Source organism: Mus pahari, chromosome 10, assembly GCF_900095145.1.
Source record: "Mus pahari chromosome 10, PAHARI_EIJ_v1.1, whole genome shotgun sequence".
Classification (NCBI taxonomy): Eukaryota; Metazoa; Chordata; class Mammalia; order Rodentia; family Muridae; genus Mus; species Mus pahari.
The window spans coordinates 63,383,386-63,404,216 of NC_034599.1; the positions used below are offsets into that span (position 1 = coordinate 63,383,386).

At 42.2% G+C, this 20,831-nt stretch overlaps 1 long non-coding RNA gene and 1 pseudogene across 1 annotated transcript in view; both read right to left on the reverse strand.

Moving 5' to 3' along the window:
* LOC110328378 overlaps positions 1–7,335 on the reverse strand; it is a 30,702-nt pseudogene extending 23,367 nt beyond the window's left edge.
* Positions 7,336–18,208: 10,873 nt separating this feature from the next.
* LOC110327182 overlaps positions 18,209–20,831 on the reverse strand; it is a 44,738-nt gene continuing 42,115 nt past the window's right edge. The window contains exon 4 of the long non-coding RNA XR_002380813.1: positions 18,209–18,609. This is a non-coding gene — a long non-coding RNA (uncharacterized LOC110327182). The remainder of the gene's footprint in view (positions 18,610–20,831) is intronic.

The window sequence follows — 20,831 nt, forward strand, 5'->3', positions numbered from 1 at the left end:
CAGGAAAGGCCATCTAGTGACCAGCCCAACCTGGGATCCATACCCGTAGGCGGGCACCAAGCCTTGACACTATTACTGCTGCTATGTTGTGCTTGCAGACAGGAGCCTAGCATGGCTGAGAGGCTCTGCCACTTGGTGACTGAGACAGATGCAGATACTTACAGTTAACCCTTGGACAGAGGTCGGGACCCCTACCTCAGTCGGGTTAGGAGAAGGATTGAAGGAGTTGAAGGGGATGGCAACCCCATAGGAAGACCAACAGTGTCAAATAACCCAGACTTCTGGGAGCTCCCAGAAAGTTAGGCCACCAACCAAAGAGCATACATGGGCTGGTCTGAGGCCTCCATCAGAGAGCTGCCTTGTCTGGCCTCAATAATTAATTTAAAAATTAATTTAAAAAAAAAAAAGGCAGGAGGAAGAAATCCCAGGCTGAAGAACTACCAGAACAGGAAACAGGAAAAGGGGTGAGAGTAAATATTCCTAAGAGAATTTCACAGACGTTGGAATGCTTGGGGTGTCTTCTGAGTAGACATGGGAAGGTTAGAGGATCTTTTATGGACATGGTGGGAGACGGGAAATAGAGGGAAGTCAAAGCAGAAGCCCACCGTGAACTCCAAAGCAAGGAGGGATGCTCTCAAAATGCACACATGGGTTCTGCAGACCCTTCTCTGGAATGAGAAGCTGCACCATAGACTGACTGCACTGACACTCGGGGTCCCCAGCATGGCAGAATCCAGTTCTGCTACCCACCAAGCATACTGGCTATAAGGAGACTTCCTAGGTGCAATCTTCACTTGTATATCCTTGAAGAACTTATGCAAACCTCGTTTCTCATATTCCTCATCTGTAAAAAGTGAGAACGTGTTGGTGCTATATCATCTGAGCATTGTAACAGCAACGATCCGCACTCACTACAGAAAACAATCATGCTTGGCAAAGAACAAGCAGTCACTTAATGTAGGCAATTATGAGCTCTGGAGGAAAAATACATAGGAACAGGAAGCAGAGAGAAAACCAAGGGAGGACCTATTTCCTTTTAGTTCCTAAGAACAGGAGGAAGCCCAGTGGGACCCTCTCAGGATGCTCTGAAAGGCAAATGATGTTGGTGCAAAGTCTGAGCAGGTATCTACCATTCCCTAGAGCATACATTCAAATGTCAGATATTGCCACTATCTATCCTGGCACATTATTTAAAATGGAGGGACATTGATATCACATTTGTAAAAAAGAAATAATAAAAACAGAACAAGACTCGAATCCACTTAATCACCAGCTACATCACAGAGAAGAAAACAGGTGGGACTTATTCCCAGAACAAAAATGTCACAATGTTCCTTTGAAATGTTGTCCAGTAGATCCCCCCAGGACAGGAAGAAGTTCTATTGGTAGACCTTTCATCATGTAGAGAACGTTACCCCAGTTCCTGCCTGGCTTCCTTTGATGATGGAGTAAATGGAATCAACCCTCAGCACCCTGAGTTGGTGTTGCTTAGGAAGCAAACTAAACACAACAACAGCAACAGAAAGCAAACTAGAATGGCAAGATTCACAAGCCGAGTGCTCTGAGATGATTTTAAGGATCATTTAACATTTCTAGAATTTTCCAAGAAACTGAAGAGCAATTATTCACAAGCATGACTGACTAGACAATATGGCAGTAGACAGAATCTTCCGTTGTAACCATACTTGTCTAATACGCCAGGAGGGTAGAAATTTGGATTGACATTTGACATAACGATGAATTTTTATGTATTTCATATTGTTTCAATATTCTTAAGTTTTCTTTATTTGTGAGTGCATGTGTGTGCTTGGTTGAGTTTATATGCACTGTGTGCATGCAGCTGTCCTCAGAGGCCAGAAGAAAGTGTCAGATCCCTAGAACAGGAGTTATAGGTGGTTGTAAGTCACTTAAGGTAGGTGCTGGGAACCAAACACAAGGGCTCTGCAAGAACAGTAATTCCTGACAACCACTGATCCATCTCTCCAGCTACTTTTTCTGTAACAGGCTCAGTGGTAGCAATTGAAAGGGTGTAAACAATGGTTTCTTTCAATGACAGGTCCTAAATAAATATTGAATAGCTATCTGCCCAGCTGTTGTCACATCTGTAGGTTGCCTTCCAACTGTGGCTTCTGCTGCCACTGAAGTTGATATCCCAAACAGAAATTGTATACAGGTATGGCATTTGTTTTCTGTGTACCCAAATTTGAAATAAGGTTTACAGGCTACCATTCATGAGGAAATATTCAGAATACTATGTTAGGGAGCTGGAGAGAGGGCTCAGTGGCAAGGAGCACATACTACCAGCGTTAATGACATAGGTCATCAACTGGACGCTGCTGAGGATAGCTGGGAGGTATTACTACTCATGAATCCTGGCTCAACTTCATTTGTAAAGGATTTACGGCAAAGCCTTCAATGGGGGAATACTGCTGCCAAGCCTGGGTGAGCACAACTTTTATTTTCTCTTCCTTACCCACAAATAGTCTCTTCTACCTAGATATGGACCAGTTTCACAGATTCACATTTCCATTCTGGCATCTCTTTCATCACTCGGTTCCTTTTGGATATTTGGGTTTCTTTTGGAACTATTTTTTTTTCCTCTGCTTGAAGCACATCTTTTAGAGCTTTGATAGGTAAAGATTTGTTGTCGGTAAACTCAAATTTTACCTCAAAATATTTTTTCTTCATCCTTCTCACAGAGACTTTCATGTGAGTATACAGTTATTTTTTCTTAGTGTTGAAAAAACATATATTAATATATCTTGGTACCTATATTGTGTTAGCAATTTTATGATTCCATTTGTAGCTGAATTGGAGGTGTTCTGTTTTGTAAGAGAGAAATTTGACTCACAGTTTCAGAACAGTGTCCATGACTGTGAGCAAGTCAAGGTAGTATGAAGGAAGAAACTTGTCACAAGTAGCCACAGCTGATAGCAGAGAGCAATGAATTAATGCATACATGATAGCGCCCAGCTCACTATGTTCTCTGTTCTAGTAGTGTTCCAGATCCCCTGCTTAGGGAATGGTGCCATCCACAGTGAGTATCGTCTTCCTACTCCAAATAACACAATGAAGATATGCCCCCACAGACTTGCCCATGGGACAGCCTAATCTAGACCATCTTTTGTTCATACTCCTTTTCCAGGCCATTCTAGTTTGTGCCCATGGATAACTAAATTTACCACAGATGTGCAGTCTGTGCTTTGATGTAGCAGCCTGAGCTGCAAAGGACACATGCTAAGATAACCATTCAATAATCTTTCTAAAAGCTGCTTTTGATGATTCATTATTCATAGCTAGAGATTTTTTTTTGGTTTAGTATTTGTTGTCATTATTGAATCTGAGAATTTTTATCAATGCTGAAATTCTTACTACCATTCATATACAACCTTCTTCTTTCCTACTGTTTCCTTCTGTAACTTTTACTTCACATATCCTAAACTTTCACTTCTGGTTTGTTTCTTAAAATTATCATCTTACACGTGCTTTCCCCATAAGCAGAGAGCAATAGCTTTAGAATGTACTGTATGATAAAGAATTGACTCACATCTATATTCCAGTTCACCAACTCTCTCTTTACTGCTGTCTAGTCTGTTCTTCGATCTGCTACTAATTTTTAAAGAGTTATTATTAGAGGCTTGATTTTTCAGGATTGGTATTTCTTTCATATTACATTGCTCTTTGATTATATTTTAAATCCCTTTTACCTCTACTCCCTTATAATATCTTAACTGAGTAGTTTTTCCCCCAGTGGTTGCTATTGAAATCAGTGGGCATGTAAATCTTCTTTTCCGTGGCTTTGCAGTATCTAACTCATTTTCGATAGTTTTTCTGAGGTTGTGACTTTGCTTCCTCCTCCCTTACACATTTCAGTTATAAAGAATTTGGCTAAATCTGAGTTGAAGCGAATTCTTTATAGAACTGGGTTTTCTTTCTGTCCCGAGTCTGTGCTGTAGCCACAGTCAATGAGTAGTTATGATGTAGTTTCCTGGATCTCCTGGGTCTTGCACAAGTGAGCCTAGTATCCAGGTGAGTCCATACCTGTGGTCACAAATTCTATAGAGAGACTCTGACAGTACTTTATACTCAGATTAGTAAGCTTAATTTCTTCCCATAGACTAATGATTTCTAATCCATGCTTTCATCTATGTTAAAAAGTATGTCCTAGTTTCATTTATGTTGCTGTGATAAAAATACCATGACAGAAAAGCAATTTAGGGGAGAAAAGAGTGTATTTCACCTCACAATTTTGGGTGAGAGTCTCTAATGGTGGGGAGGTCACAGCAGGAACTTTAAATAACTGCTCACATCAAGAACAGAGAGAAATGAGAGTATGTGTGTGCACTTGTTTACTTGCATTCTTGGGCTCAGCTTCCTTTTCCCACTCTCATATAGCCCAGTGTACCTTGCAGAAGGAAAAGTCCTATCCATAGTGACTTGAGTCTTTTCACATCAGTTAACTAACACAACCTCCTTCAGATGTACCTGTAAGCCAACTTAATGTAGATAGTTCTCACTTGTGTTAAGTTGACAATCAAAACTGAGCATCACAAGTCCTTTTAATAATCCTGACTCTGAAGTCTGGCTTCTGTTCTATACCAGGAATAGCCTCAAAGTTTCCTCCTGTGTGCACGTGCAGCTAAGGAATACTACTGGGTCACAGGGATGAGAAGAAACTCCAAGAACATCTAGAACCTCAGCAGACCATCTCTTCTTAGTCTTTGCCCTGTGGAGATTATTTCAGTACAGGGTTAGCTTGATTTCTGAAACTTCTGTGAAATGTTTGAGGTAGGCAGGATCCTGTACTCCCTTTTATTCTTGTTGTAGTATCAGGACTATTTTAAAATTTGTATTGCATTTATTATATTTATTCATTTGTGTGTATGCACATGTACATGTGAGCACATGCAGTTGTTTGTGTGTTTTTTGGCATGCTTTTGCTAATATAATATGTGTCTGGAGGTCAGAAGGCAACTTTTGAGAGTCAGTTCTCCCCTTCCACCATGAGGATCCTGGAGTTTGAACTCAGGTAATTAGACTTGCCTGAGAACTCATTTACCTGCTGAGCTCTCTCACTGACTGCCTCCATTAACACTGTCTATTTCTTCCTAATATTCAAAATTAACTTAATCAACATAGAAAATGCACTGAAAGTGAATATTAATTGAAGAAACTAATCTTGCATGATAAAAATTATCTTTTAATAAAATATAAAGTGAGAAAAAGCACAAGGTTGTAAGTTACTTTATGAACAGTGAGGAGGATGAGAGGAGGCTTGTGTCATTAATGAGGGACTCCAGCAGATACTAAATTTCTTGAGAGTAGATCATCAGTTAGTAATTACTATGTTTCCATTGCACTTCATAGCTTGTAATGTGATTCTTATATTATCGCATTTATTGTTCAGATTAAAGGAGGCATTTATTAATACCAGCTCCACTGTATAACTCACACATTCATGCCTGGTTCTTTTAACTCAAGTCCTACTTCTTGCATTGGGACTGCACATATAAATGTTGTTAATTCAGCAGAACTCATCCTATAGTAGCTGTTGGTGAACTAGTGGAATGAATGATCCTAGGAGAAGATAATTTGTAACTTTAATTTTTTTCAAATCCTGTACTTTAATGATGGTTCTTAAATGCTTTAACCTCCCTTTTAGCTCACCACCCACCAGAAGTAGTGGAAAAGAAAGGATATGGGGGAGGTGGACTTGTTTAGAAATAGTTCTTTGGAGCAAATCCCACGTGCTGTCTGGAAATTGGCAGGTCAGTTCACAGGTCAACAGCAGCATCATGGATATTATCAGCAGTCCTGTTCAGTAGAGTTGGGATAGCAGACACAAATCAGCAGCAATGACATGACCTAGCAGAGCCAATCAGGCCTCAGCCTTAGCAGAAGTCAGCAGGAGGGAGCAGAGCCAACAGGAATGCCAGGAAAAGTCCTTGGCTGTGCCTCTCTCAGCAAAGTGAAGATCAGCGAAGAGTCGAGTTCGACAAGCAATGTACAGCCATCTCTACCAGCAAGTCAAGCTCCTCCTCCATCATTTATACTCTTCCCAAATATCAAGTGTCCTCCACAGTTCTTGACTCACCACATGTCTTGCCTCAGCATGTGCATCTGTCTCAGCTGACATTGTTCTGCCAATCAGCCTGAGTCCAAGGGAATGACAAGAGGCCACAAGCACATCACCAGAAATCCTCCTTCCTGTTTTCTCAATGGGGTCCTGACAAATGGAGCTCAGCTATGCAATGAAAGACGGGGCAATACATGAAGGTCATTAGCAAAGAATCCTTCGTCACATATCCTTTCACGTGCTTGCTTCAGCAGAGCATCCTTTCTCCAGTGACTACTTCAGTAAAAGGTTTCTTCACCTGTGTCTACTTCAGAAAAACACTCCTTCATATGTTTGCCCCAGCAAAACACCATCCAACACAACTGAATTTCCAAATAACCCTTAAGTTTCTACTTCAATAATTTCTTTTTAACTTTTAAAATTTAAATATTACTTTATTATCTCATAAATAAAAACACCACACAACTGTTTCATGGAAGCCACTCAAACACTTAGACTAACTCTGTACTTCATATTTCTATACAGTTACAATGGGCATTCTGAAACCATGCAACTTCACTTAGGTTTCACACTGGAAATCTAATGTCTTAGGAAACGGTTTCCATTACTATGAAGAAATAATATGACCAAAGAAAATCTTATAAGGGATGACATTTAATTGGGGCTTGCTTACAGTTACAGAGGTTGAGTCTATTATCATCATGGCAGGAAACACGGCAGCATCCAGGTAGACATGGTGCTGGAGAAGGAGCTGAGAGTTCTGCATCTCGATCTGACTGCAACCAGGAGAGAGGCTGTCTTGGGGGCAGCTAGGAGGTGGTTCTCTTCCACACTGGGAAGATCCTGAGCATAGGACCTCAAAGCTTGCCTACACAGTAACATATTTCATTCAATAAAGCCACACCTATTTTAACAAGGCCATACCTCATAGTAGTGCTATTTCCCATGGGTCAAGGTTATTCAAGACACCACACTCCACTCCCTGATCCCCATAGATTTGTTCAAACATATGAGTCTATTGGAGCCACACCTAGCCAAAGCATAATGCAAAATGCATTTAGTCCACCTTCAAAAGTCCCCACAGTCTGTAACAGTCTCAACAATGTTAAAAGTCCAAAGTTTCTGAAATTCATCCAATCACTTAACTGTAGTCCCCTATAAAATCAAAATCAGAAAGCAGATCACGTACCTCCAACATCCAAAACATAATAGTAAGAAAATACAAGACCAAAGCAAGACTCCAAACACTGCATCTCCATGTCTGGTGTAAAAGAGCTCTTCAGATCTCCAACTCCTTTCATCTTATCACCAGCTTTCTGTTTTCCAACTCCTTCACTGCCTAAGCTTGGCTGTCCTGGAACTTGCTCTTTAGATTGAACTTGAACTCAGAGATCTGCTTGCCTCTGTCTCCTGAATGCCAGGATTAAAGGTGTGTACCACCATGCCTAGACTTAAGCCTTTCTTTCCCTGAAAATTGCTCTATACCAGGCTGGCCTTGAACTCAGAGATATATTTGCCTCTGTCTCTTGAATGCTGGGATTAAAGGCATGTACCACCGTGCTTGGGCCTCTAAGCTCTTCAGGGCCACTACTCCTCAAGATTCAGATAAAAATGTGACTTCCAGCCTCAAGATCTGGATCACAGGTGTGCTCTCCATTTCTGGATTGTAGTTCATTCTGGATTAAAAGTCCAAACTATTTGTTGTTCAACTGCAAACACAAACAATAAACTTAGCCAAGTGGGATCTTGCCCTGAGATCACTGCTCTCTTAATCTCTTTATCCCCTTGAACACAGGATTCAGCTCTATTTCACTTTCTGATGCCCCTTTATTATTACTTGAACCATACATTTTGTTTTTTTTTTCTTTCTAAGCTTGCTGTGCTTGATCAGAATGTTCTTCATGAGATTAAACCAGAGAACAAAGTCTCCATTGGGCTTTTCTGAGACTTCCTTTGTCAGTGAATTAATAAAAATCTCTTTAATTTAGTTTCGGGTAGACTCTTCAGACAACGGCAAAAAGGAGCCCCGTTCTTTGCCAAAACTCCACAAAAACAGTCTCTAAGCCACATACTGAAGTTCTTCTCCACTGAAACCTCTTGAGCCAGGTCCGCACATTTCAAATCACTCTTCGAAAGTCCTCCATATCCCTGCTAGGATAGCCCATTAAGTCCTACTTAAAGCATCCCACTGCTTTCCAAACCTAAGGTCCCCAAATTACATTCTTCCAAACAAAAGCATGGTCAGGCTTGTCATAGCAGTACTCCAGTCCTTAGTACCAATTTCTGTCTTAGAGTTTTATTGCCATGAACAGGCACCATGACCAAGGCAACTCTTATAAGGACGTTTGATTGGGCCTGACTTACAGGTTCAGAGGTTCCGTCAATTATCATCAAGGAGGGAGCATGGTATTGTCCAGGCAGGGATGGCACTGGAGGAGCTGAAAGTTCTATATCTTAATCTGAATGCTGCTGACTCCCATGCAGTTAGGAGAGGGTCTCATTGTCCACTCCTGGCCTTTCAGACTGAGAGTGAGCTCACTCAACAATTCCCTGCTGCTAACACACCCTATTCCTGTGGGATAAGATGTTAAATGCTACATGCCAGGTATATAAACTATGTTTAGCTGGGAAGTCATATAAGCAAGGGAATATACAACCATAATGCTATGTTACGGTAAAGGCTTTGTGAGAACCAAGCCTAATATGCTATTGTTGAAAGACAATCAAAAAATATAAAAACGAGCCTTGAGAATCAGAAAGCTGTCTGAACACATCCCTCTAGATGTTAGCAAGTGAATGATATCTAAACCAAAGACCAACATGTATTAGTGATAGTCACCGTAATATAGGTCAAGTATTGGAAATCAAAATAACATAGCTCTTTGTATATGATGCACATTTGGAAATAATTTCATACAGGAAGGCAGTTTACCAGGGCACCTGCCAGAAAGGCCAGTACTTAAGTCATGATGGTAATGGTGGTAGAAATGGAAGAATGGCATTGAGATTCGGGGCTTGAACTTTGTACTGGATATGATACAAAGCCATGAGAAAGGTTATTATTAATGTGTTTGTTTTTCATATGCGTGTTTAGCCTGCATTTATGTCTGTGTACACATGTCTGTGTGCCTTGTGCCGGTGGAGGCCATGATAAGGTATCAGATACTGAGCCTGGAGTTACAGAAAATTAAAAGAGCTGCTATGTGGGTGCTGGAAATAGATCCTGGGACCTATAGAAGAAGATCTAGTGCTCTGAACTGCTGATCTAACTCTCTGGCCCCTGCTGGACAGTTCTGAATAGAAAAGTGATGGGAGACTTAGGTTTAGAAAAGATCATTCTGGCTGCAAGTAGTGCAGAACATAGAACTGAGACAGGAGTAGCTTCTGAGGAAGAAGTTCCAAAGCCTTCTGCCAAGAAGTTTGTCTGCGGTGGGAAGAACTGAGGCAGGGCCAGGTTGGTACCTGGAGAAGCATCAGTATGTGTGCCAAAATTTACTCCCTTCCTGTGGTTTGTTGGTTCATTTCTTAACTATGTTTTCAGATAAGCAGAAAGTGTAATAGTATGTAACCTGACAGAGTTAACATTTTAACTGTCAACTTGATACAGCCTAGAATCAGCTGAAGAAATAGTTTCAATTCAATAATTGTATTTATCACAGTGGTTTTTGGACATGTCTGTGAGGGGTTGTCTTGATTATTAACTGCTGTAAGAGGGCCCAGCCCACTGTGGGTGGTACTATCCTGTATGCAAGTGGTCCTGAACTATATGAGAAAGCTAGCTAAGCATGATCCTGGGTGTGAGCCAGCAGGCAGCACTCCTTCATAGCTTCTGCTTCCTGCCCTGACTTTACTCAGTGATGAACTGTGACCCAGACACAAAAGTCAAATAAATCTTTTCTTCTCCTGTTGCCTGTGGCCATAATGCTTTATCACAGTTAGAGAAAGAAAACTGGAATCAAAACCTTCTCATTTGAACTTAAGTCTGCATGCTGTGAGGTAGGAACTGAGTCCTATTTCCTGTGAGTCTATCCTTTAAAATGCATTTTGAGACCAAGTCTAACTAAGTTACCCAGGCTGTTTGAAACTGATTATATATCCAAGGAAGGCCTTGAACTTGTCCTGAGATCTTCCTACCTCAGCCTCTCAGGTAGCTATAATTACAAACCTGTGCCACCAAACCCCATCCATTTCCCCAGTTTTGAAAATATTTTCCTTCCTCTTTTTATTCTTCACTAAACAGTATTCAGCTACCTATGTAGTTTCCTCCTAGTTCCACTCCCCCACTTTCTTATCCAAGGCAACATCCCTGTCTTAATTACGGAAGCATTAGAGGTAAATTTGAAGTCAGGTTACATATGCCTTGAAGCTTGGTCCTTATTATTCACTTTTACGCCAAACAATTCCATTCATCCAGTTATTTCCTCAACATAATGGAAACACCATTTTCACAGGATCTCATTCATTCATATATTTTTAAATTTTTTTACGAGCTAATGTAAATGCCAGGCCTGTGACAAGCACTAAAGTTGGTACAGAAAATGGCATGTAAATAAAGCACACTTCCTATCTTAAGCTTCTACCACAGTGAAAGAAAGGGAGAAACAAATATTCCACAGTGCACCAAAAGCAAGAGCTCAGTCAATAAATATTTAGTGAGCACGCGCCATCAGCTTGGCACCGTAGAGTACTGAACTTGTGTCAAGTTTCAGCTTTGCCAATGCAAGTGTGAGCTCTCTTCCCAGCCTGATGTCACCCACGTAATATCTTTTCCAAGCTGCACATTTACTGCTAACGACTTGGAGACTCCTCTTATGAACATTTTCTAGGACAAAATCACAATGACGAGACTAGGGATATTTTCTTATCACGATGGTGCTTTCACCTTTTCAAAGTATAGTTTAGGTCCGTTATTTTGATTTTTCTTTTCATGGCTCTCTGATGAGTTCTTATTTTGCTTTTTATCATCTATCGTTATTTTTTATGTGTAGGCATGTTTGCCACATGCAGGCAGCACCCAGAGTTGCCTGAAGAGGGCGTTGGATCTCCTGAAACTGGGATCGAATGGTTGCGAGCCACCATATGGGTTCTGGGAACTGACTCCTGGTCCTCTGCAAGAACAGCTCCTAACATTTACGATTATTCTTATTTGACAGAGGAAAGTAGATCACAGAAAACTTAAAAGATTTGTCCATTAACCTTCAGTGAAGGCGAGAAACCTTTCCCTTTCTTACTCTGCCTGTCTCTTTTCACATTTCTCTCATTAGCATTTTATCAGCATGGACCTTGCAGGAAGGCTTCCCATTTTGGGTACCACTTTTGAGCTCCAAGGGAAGCTGCCACGACAGCACTGCCTGTGGGAAGACGACGACGATGGATTGACAGCGTTATCTTTAAGTGCTGATGGAGTTTTATGAATGGGGGTGGGGGAAAAGAATCAAGATCATTTTCACTACTATAACTGCCTGAAGAAGATTCATAGTGTTTCTGACATGTTCTTCATCGTTTTTCCCAGACTTCCGCTGGCAGGCAAAGGTCGTTCCTTCCCATCCAGCTCAGGAGTGAGGTGATAAATGTGTTGGGAAGCTCACGCAGTACAGTCTTCTGAGTTATAAACAGTTTTCATTGATACAAATGTTTAAACTTGGCTTTCTTTTCTAAGCCTCTATCAGGGTGCTTGCAAAACAGCAGTGTCCCTGATAAATGCCATCCCCATTGTGAGACTTTTAAGGATATGGGCTTCAAAAAAAAATATGAAGATGTGTAAGTGGCTGGGTATCTTGACTTAAACCATGTGTTTATTTTTACTTTATATACATGAATATTTGCCCACATGTGTGTTGACAACTGAGCTTGGCCCTCAGAAAAATAGCCAACACTCTTAACTGCGGAGCTGTCTCTCTTGTCTCTAATGTTTTAGTTTTGCATGCCTTTAAGATTGTATGTGTGGGCTGGTGTCTCTTAGTATTCAGTATGGATGGCACAGAACTGGCCATTGAGAACTTAAAGGAATGCTTTTACTTTTTCTTTGTCATGGAAATTTTCCCCCACAGATCAGTAAATATAGCAGCTGAATTATGAAGATGTGCTTCTTTGCCTAGGTATAGGGAACGATGGAACATTGTCCCCAAAGCAAGCATTCGATGGGAAAAGGAGCCAAGCCTGCTGGAAACTTCCACTGTGGTACTAGCATTAGAGCACATAATCATGGCTGGTAAATGCACACACAAAATAACCAGTGAGGAGATAATGATGCTATGTATGTGTGTGGGCTAATAGAGATGTATGCATTTCACACCTTTGTCCAGTGAGAGGACCAAGGAGAGAGAATGCCCCAGGAGCACTGAACACAACTTGTCTTGAGTCCTCCACAACACTTGCTAGTAAAATGGAAGTGAAGCCCTTGTGGGTTGGGAGGTGACTGGTTATAAGACTAAAGGAAGAAGAACACAAGATGGAAACAGAGCATCTGCAGAACCACAGAATAGATGTTCAAACAGCAAAATAAACAAACAATCCAAAAAAAGTCCCAAACCAACCAACCAATAAAAACAAAAAAACAAAAACAAAAACAAACCAAACAACAACAAAAAGAAAAACAACCAGCCAACAAAAAACGAACAAACAAACAAACAAAGAACCAAGGATGGAGGCATCTCAGAAGGGCACAGGGATTCTCTGTGGCCAAACCTGGGTGAACAGAGCAGCAAAATAGGAAAGGATCATTGGGTCCTGGTTCACAGAATCACATAAATACTGGTCCTCACTGATTAAAAAGTTTGAGAAAATGGGTCTGTGGAGAAGGACAGACTTTTCCTTACAGATGTGCAGTTAATCATGGCACAGAGAATTTTAAAAACACAAGCTAGCAAGAGAGGACCACAGTGAAAAATGTTGTGGACTGGTGACATGGCTCACTGGGACAAAACACTTGTGGCCAAGCCCCAATGACCTGAGTTCAACCCCTGGAACTCACATGGTGGAAAGAGTGAACTGATGCCAGCAAGTTATCCTCTGGCCTCCATACTCCCTGCCATGTCTACATGCATGTGTGTGCACACGATAGATAAATGAATGAATGAATGAATGAATGAATGAATGAATGAATACAGGCGAGATCCATGGAGAGATGTTAAAAAGCCGTAGGTATAAGTTTAAGGAAAGGCAGGATACTAGCACAGAGGTACAGAGTCTCGTGGTATTTATTTATGTATGTATTTAGTACAATAAAGGGAAGAAGCGGAATTGCACAGAGGCACAGTCTGGCAGACTGGAAGACACTTCCTCTACTCACAAATGGATCAAGGTGAGTTGACATCATGTCATCCCTGGTGCAAAGCATGTTGGTGTACTTGCCCACAGAGCAAGTTGAAGCACAGCTTGTCAAAAATGTGTAACCTCAGTCTAATGATGGAACATCCAATAAGCCCAAAGTGAGAAGTGAAGTGGTCAGCCAGGCCTTTGTAAAAAAAAAAAAAGGAAGACAAGTTAGATGCCCTGTCACACCCCTGAGAGAGGTTGGGAAGGCATGGCAGCTCAGGGCTGTGTGGAGTCCTGCATTGGACTCTGAAATAGAAAAGTGCTATTATAAGAAGGAGTGCTGAAATCCAGATGAGGGCAGGGCTTAGCCAACAGTATCCCACCAATATTAAGTTCTAAGCTTTCATCATCGTACATCTACATACAATGTCCTATCACAGCACCGCTCTGTGAAGGGTGTGTAGATGTCCCCTGTGGTAGCTGAAAAATGTTACACAAATATAAATTCCTTTCAGAGTTGAGCTGCATATTGAATTACAGCATTTTCTTTTCTCTGAGTGCTGTGTGTGTGCACATGTGCATATGTGCACGTGTGTGCACATATGCAGGTGCACACACGCACGCTCATGTGGAAGGCAGACAAGGATGTTGGGCTTCCCTTCTCCATCAGTCTCCATCTTATTCCCTTGAAGTGGGGCTTCTCACTGAATTGAAACTCACTTTTTCCTCTAGGCTGTCTGTCCTGTGAGCCCCTGGAACCCGTTCATTACAGCCCCACCAAGCCACAAGTGGCCACATCCCGCCATGCTGCGGTTATAGCTGGATATGGTAATGCCCAGATTTATTTTTTAATGTGTATACTGGGATTCAGACTCAGGTTTTCGGGCTTGCACGGCAAGTGCTCACGGCAAGTGCTCTTATCCCCAGAGCCATCTCCCCAGCCCTAGGACTGATTTCTTTCTTTTTCTTTTTTTCTTCTTTTTTTAATATTTCATTAATTGGAACCCAGCTGTCTGGAGGTTTAAACTTCTCTATACTGATGCCTTGAGCTGAGCTGATAAATATGATATTATCTAGAACGTATTCATAAAATTCACTTGCAGAAGAAACCCTGGGGTTAGCACTGATCCAGGAGAGCAGAAGTTCTACTCTTTTCTGTCTTGCTTAGCCGCACTCTCTGAGTAGCCGCAATACCCTTAGATTTGTCCACACTGCTTCCTCAGCCAGAATTACATTTCCCCTTAAGCTACGCACATGCCTTTTCTATGAGTTAGACCTCAGTTTGAGTGATGGACCTGCCAAAATTAGTCATGGGAATGGCAATGACGTCACTCTCTGACTCTTGATTTCCTGGGCTGCAGAGCACAAGCAGGAGCTTTTACTTAATAGACTTTTAGATGTTCAGCATCAGAATTTGTGTCACCAGAGCATCACAATTTCTGTAACTTTCCTTAATTCTTTTGGTCTGATATTGCTTGCTCTGTGGGCCAGGCTAGCTTTGAACACGTAGTCTCCCCAGTAGCTGGGGGCACAGGGTGCTCCCCACTGGGTCCACCAGTTGTTTGTGTTAAGTGTGAAGGATGGACGGCTCAGCGACACCGCCTTTTCCCAGGATTCATTCACAATGTTCTCATTAAACAAAACTCTCTGACATCTGCTTTGTGCCTGGCCCTCTGTGTTGGCCTATGCTTAGAGGCCTTGGTGACAAGCGGTCAGCAGTGTGGAGATCCTGGGAACAGCTGCCTAAATCTATGACACTGAAGCAAACACACGCTTCTGGTATAAGCTATGCTGGAAGAGGAGTGGTGTTGGTTTCCAACCCTGCTGGGATCTCAGGGTAGAGTTAACTACTCTACCTCTGAGCCTCATGACTACTGGGCAAATGTTATACCCACTGACCTATATTGCCAGTCCCCCACCCCCACCCCTGCCCACTGCGCAACTTTTATTCTCTACCGATCTTTGCACGTAGGCATTCGGCTACTTTGCGCTATGGATGGTTTTCTTCATTGCAGTGGTGGAAAAGGCACTGGCCTCAGTGAGTGGCCCAGTAGTAGACACTGAGGTGCAAATAAGCTACAAATCAATGTGGCCAATTCAAGCCCATTCAGGTCTGCAGAGTAGAGAGGGCAGGGGAACCTAGCATAGGCATTACCAATCTGGCTGTAGGGGAAACTGGGCTGCTCTCTGGGAAAGCGCCAGGGGGTCCTCAAGAAGAGCAGAGCAGACACTATGGAGTAGTGTGTCCAGATCAATGGCTATGTTTTACAGCTGTGAAACAGAGACTGGTCAAGGATAGGGAATGAGTCCTTGCTGGTATCTATTGAGGCCAACTTGACTGCCATATCTGGGATGTAAGATGTTGGCGTTAGCTTTTGTCAAGGTTGCTATTCTTCTAGATGGTTCCATGCTTTGTTCTCATACTAAGCCTGTTTTCACTAGGCTTGCCTCTGAGTTGCCCCCAGACTGTATCTGTACATGGTTGTCCATGCTCCTCAGATCTCTTCCAGCCAGCAGCTAATGCCTCCATGCCTCTCCGCTCCTTCTCTGCTCCAGGTCACCTCTGCAGCCCTGGGGTCCTGTCTTTGCCCTCAAATGTATCCTCTGGTAGGTCAGAAATGCCAGTGTAGGGTAACACTATCGTACCTTCAAGGCTGCTTGCCAGAGGTTCCATGAACTTGGCTTCCCAGATTCAGCCAGTTCCAGTTAAGGAGGCATAAACACTGAGTCTGGGAGTGTTGTCAGCATCCATATTAAAAATAATTTGCATGCAGTTGGGCATCTATGGTTAAGGTACTAGAAAAAGATGTGTGAGCCTCAGGACTCCACTGTCCTCTGCCTCCTAGCCCAGCATTAGTGGTGGTCCCACTACTCTTTCCTGGACTTTTGGTTCTAATGTCACTCCTAGGGTACTGGACTCAGTTAAATATTTTACCAACTGAACCATCTCCTCACCCCCTAGAGAAATCTGTAAATCAGAATCCATGTGATCTGGACTCTCTGCAGTTCTACCTTTCCCAGCCACCGCAGTGAGCCACACTCTCTCCTAACGCCAGGACCCACTTCTGTCGGCTGAGATAGGTACTAATTGAATATAGCTGTCTTCTCTTGAGAGCCAGAAGTGATAATGAACATGAAAGCACTCTGTAACTTCAAAGAACCTGTGCAAATTGAGCAAGGTTCTGTTCGTTTATATGATAACCTTAAATAATCATGACTATAATTGAATGAGTCTTTGTTGACATTCTGAGATTTTAAAATTAATCCCGGATGTTTTCCTAGACAGATCATTACCATCATCATGTGTTATGGAAAGAAGGAGGCTATAATTTAGCTGAACATTTCTTGAATGTTTATTTCATGTTGATTTTGTCAGAGAGTTCCTAAGTCCACCTCGGCGGCAGAATTTTAGCAAAAGTTGATAGTACTTGGACAAGATCCTTCCAGATTTGGCCTCTGAAGCCATGGAGATAATAATACTGAGGCAGCACATCTGGCGCTGCAGAGGTGGTTCAGCAGTTTAAAGCAGGCATGCTCTTGCAAAGGACCTGAGTTCAGTTCCTAGCACACATCAAGCAGCCCACCACTGCCTGTGACTACAGTTGCAGGAGATCCAACACCCTCTTCTGGATTCCACAGTCATCTCCACTCACAGTGCATCCCCCTTGCCCCAACATACATATATACACACATGTAAAAATAAAATAAACCTACACACACACATGTGCACACACATACACATGAACACACATGCACATGCAGTGCACACACACATGCAAATGCATAAGTGTACACACACACACACACACACACACACACACACACATACACACACTGAAAGCAAGTGTGGTATTAAGTGCTAAAGGGTGTGAGGCCAGGCAGAGGAACTGGCTGCAGATGGCTTCACCTCCTTTGACTTCTCTGAGCTCTAACTTTGAATGGGAATACTCAGAACTTCTTAAAGACTTTGACTGAATACATGGTACAGGGATAAGCATAGAATATTCTTTGTAGGTAGCTCAGTGCCTCAGATAGAGTTTAGCTACTGTCATCAGGAGAGAGACATTTCTCTTTCGACTGACAGAACTCAATCATATTCCTGGGTGTTGGTATGTGTCTGACAGTGCTCTGAAGAACACATTATCACACCATAGAAAAGGCCATGAAGGCACAGGTGAGAGGACTCAGATGTTTCAGCACGTGAAGGTATTTGCTGTATAAGCCTGGTGGCCTGAGTTCAATACTGGAACTCAATTAAAGGTAGAGGAGAGAGGGGACTTCTGCAAGTTGATCCTCTGACTTCCACGTGCGTACCATGGTATGCACACACCTCATACAATACATCACATACACATATACATCATGCATACCCATGCATATGCATATCACATACATATCATGGGTACCCCATACACATGTATCACACACCTCACCATCACTCTATCACTCTATCACACACACACACACACACACACACACACTTACACCATGCACACCCTATAACCATCTATACCTCACACACACATACACACATTGTGCATACCCTATACACAAGCATAACACAGATGTGTGTGTGCACACCCACACCCACACTTATACCATGCACACTTGATAACCATTCATATCTCACACACACAAATACACATGAACATCGTGCAAAACCCATATACACGTATCAGACACACACATACATTGTGCATACCCCATACACAAGCATAACATATGTGTGTGTACGTACATACACACTCAATTTTTCCAATAAAAAACCATGAAATAAAGCCATATTTGCAGAGTTCAAATCCTTCCTGGCTCCACTCTCGCCATCTAGTAGCTTGGGGTAAATCACCTTGCCTGTCTTCCTTCTTAGTGGTGCCAAAAACCAAAGTGAACTTTATTCTTATTGCTCATGATGAAGGCCTGGTATTTCGTTCAATCCAACACTAAGTACTGGTGTCTCTGGTGTCCTTTCTTTAATGCACAAAGTGAGGACTAGCCAGGAAAAAAAAACCTTCCAGTGCCATCCCCAGAGGAGACACTGTGTCTCAGACAGTGTTTTCTTCCCAGCACCAGAAGCAAGTCTTCCACTGGAGAATCAAGACTTGCCCTCTTCTCTCAGCCCACACCATTTCTGACTACAACATCTAGTGGCAGGTTGGATTGGCACTGTGGAGTCATTTCAGCCCCTGACAACCAGGTTCCTCCTGGTGGATGAGGAGAAACTCACTAAGAGCTGCTTCCTTAACGTGTGTTTTATAGTGAATAGTCTTTTTTCCATTCTAAAACCACAAAAAAGGGTGGTGAAAGTATTTGATAAGTTGTTGAGAATTATTGTTTCTTGGTTATTTGGGGGAGAAATTAAAAGTGGTAATTCTTTATTGCTACAGATAGAGTACTGGTATTACAGATATGTGCTACCATGCCTAGCTAGATCTTTAAACCCAAATTTGAAAAACAACAGCATGGATCAGAAATGGAGCTGGTTTGAACAGCTCAGGACTGGCTGCTTGGTAACTGAGCCCCCGTCGTCCCCAAGCCCACTGGAAGAGGTCACATTCTGGCTTCATCTTGTCATGCTTCATGAGTTAGGCCTAGGTCAGTTGTTCTCCATCTTCTAACGCTATCACACCTGTACAGTTCTTCATGCCATGGTGGCCCCAAAGCGTAAAATTCTTCTGTTGCTACTTCATAACTATAATTTTGCTGGACCCACAGATTGAGAACCATTTGGTCTAGATTCTCCTGTTTCAGGATGAGCATTTTCTAGGAACCCAGTGGGCAAATATAAAATGTTTACCCATAGTCACAGACTGGATTATTCTTTTTCATCTTTTTGTTTGTTTGTTTGTTTCAACCACAGATTCAGTCTCCCCAGTCATGACAACTCATCTTCTCTTTCTATAGTTTTAAGAAGCAGGGACTGTGTCTGGTTCCTCTATAGGTGGTTGGTAAGTAAATGAAGTGTGTGTGTGTGTGTGTGTGTGTGTGTGTGTGTGTGTGTGTGTGTTGTGTGCGTGCACTGAGATGAGCTTCCTTCCAGATTGTACATTCTGACTTAGACCAAAATATTGACTAATAATTTTTGAAAATTTAATGGCTCTTTTTCATCATTCTAGCATGTTCTTCTGGCCTTTGGGAACATTGTTATAGTATAATTATTAAAAATATAATCATGCAAATCCTCTTTACTATATTCCTCCCCCATAGTATGTCACAGCTACTGGTTAAGCATGTCTGAGCCGTAGAGACAACATTCCTGCCTTCACAGATCTTAGTATACAGAAAATGGATAGAAAATAACCTACAGGAGGCTAAGGAGGTGGCTCGGTGGGTAAAATGCCTGCTACAAAACAAAACAAAACAAAAAACAAAAAACAAAAAACAAAAAAACAAAAACAAAACAAAACAAACAAACATGAGAACCAGAGTGTGGTCCCTAGGATCCATGTAAAAAGACAGATGTGTGCACTGTAATTTCAGGGAGGAAAGGATGGAGACAGGCAGATGCTTAGGATTTGCCAGGTTAGCCAGCCTATCGTATTCATTAATCCCTTGGCCCGTGAGTGATCCTGTCTCAAAAAAAAAACAAAAACAAAAACAAAACAAAACAAAAAAAACAAAAAAAAAACCCACTGTGGATGCACCTGAGAAACAATATTTGGAATATTCTCTTGCCTCTGCATACATGAACATGCATGTGCAATTGCACGCATGTGTGAGCACAAGCGTACAAGATTTGAGAAGAGTATGAAAGGGAGATTTTGTGCGGCAGAGGGAAAATGATGCTTTCCTAACTGGAGAATTCTAAACATCCAGCTGAGATAAGTCCAAGAGTTAAAGCACAGTACATTAAAGACCAAAGAACGTGTCCCTCCTGAGACCATCCCTACTCAAATTCATTTCTGCCAATCATAATGTCCTACTTACTGTATCTGTCTCAGCAACTGCCTTCTCCTACCTGAGCCACCTCGACTGCCCTGCCAATGGACTGAGCTTCCCTCCCTATCTGACACAGCATCACATTAACTACTTCTCCTACCACCTGTCCCTCTCCCTCTTCCTAAGTCCTGGTGTTGACACTTCTGCTCCGCACTGCCTGTCTACCCTACCCTCCATCAGTTAATGAGAGCCAACAGATCACGAGGAAAAGACCCGTAGCTTTGAAGAAAGATGGAGTTAAGTACAAAGTCCAGCTTCACTAATGAACAGTTCTGTGATCTGGAGCAAGGGCTTGTTTTGGTTACATTATTTTAGCCATTGTGATGGGGAGGATATGGAGAAGGAGAACAGTCACACCATAGTAGCCAGGAAGGAAAGTGGGAGGGGGAGTGGGGGGGGAGAAAGAGAGAACGATAGGAGAAGAGAGGGAAGGATGGAAGGAGAGAAGGAAAGAGAGAAGGGGAAGAGAAGAGAGTATGTGAGTGGTGTGTGTGTGTGTGTGTGTGTGTGTGTGAGAGAGAGAGAGAGAGAGAGAGAGACAGACAGACAGACAGACAGACAG